Source organism: Brassica oleracea, chromosome C7 (assembly GCF_000695525.1).
Source record: "Brassica oleracea var. oleracea cultivar TO1000 chromosome C7, BOL, whole genome shotgun sequence".
Lineage (NCBI taxonomy): Eukaryota > Viridiplantae > Streptophyta > Magnoliopsida > Brassicales > Brassicaceae > Brassica > Brassica oleracea.
This window is the reverse complement of record NC_027754.1, coordinates 20,780,943-20,781,631: the sequence shown is the minus strand read 5'-3', so window position 1 is coordinate 20,781,631 and position 689 is coordinate 20,780,943.

The window sequence follows — 689 nt, the reverse complement described above, 5'->3', positions numbered from 1 at the left end:
AAGTTTTGAAGATAATTGGAAGATCGGGAAAAATGGAATATCTCCATTTTTATGCTATGACGGCTTAAGGGCAGAAGAGTAAAAGCGTAAACCGACCTTGGAGCTAGTATATAAGGAGTCCTAGGCGAGAAGCATGAGAGAGCACTTTTCAGAGCAAACTTAGCACTTAGAGCAATTTAGGCAATTTTCCGTTTTTGTTATTTCGAGCTGCGACTCAATTAGGTTTAGCCGTCTTAGGGATGCCAGAACTAGGAATCTCGCCGACAGCTCTCGAGCCCAGGCTTATACCTTGTTGTAAACGCTCATACGCAGATTTGGAATAAGATCTACTTTGCTCTTTTTTTCGATTTCTTATTCTTATCGTTGTTATACTCGTGTTCTGATTGCTTGACGTGTGGTAATTAGCAGATATTCGGGTCCTCTGGGAAATTAGGGTTTTCCTAGTTTCCTTATTTAAACGGAAATCGACAGTGCGAATTTCGGTTCCCAGAGATGATCTCTTCTCCCATGATGAAGATTCCTTCTCGAATCTCCCAAATGAAACGGATCCTGAGTGAATAGAATTCTCCTGCAGCCCATTAGGAAACATATTAAAAGGCTTGTTTGTGTTTGTTTATACATATATTTTGATAAATAGAACATTTTCAGTTTCTCCGTAGAACATATATATTTGCATAATTCAAACGCAA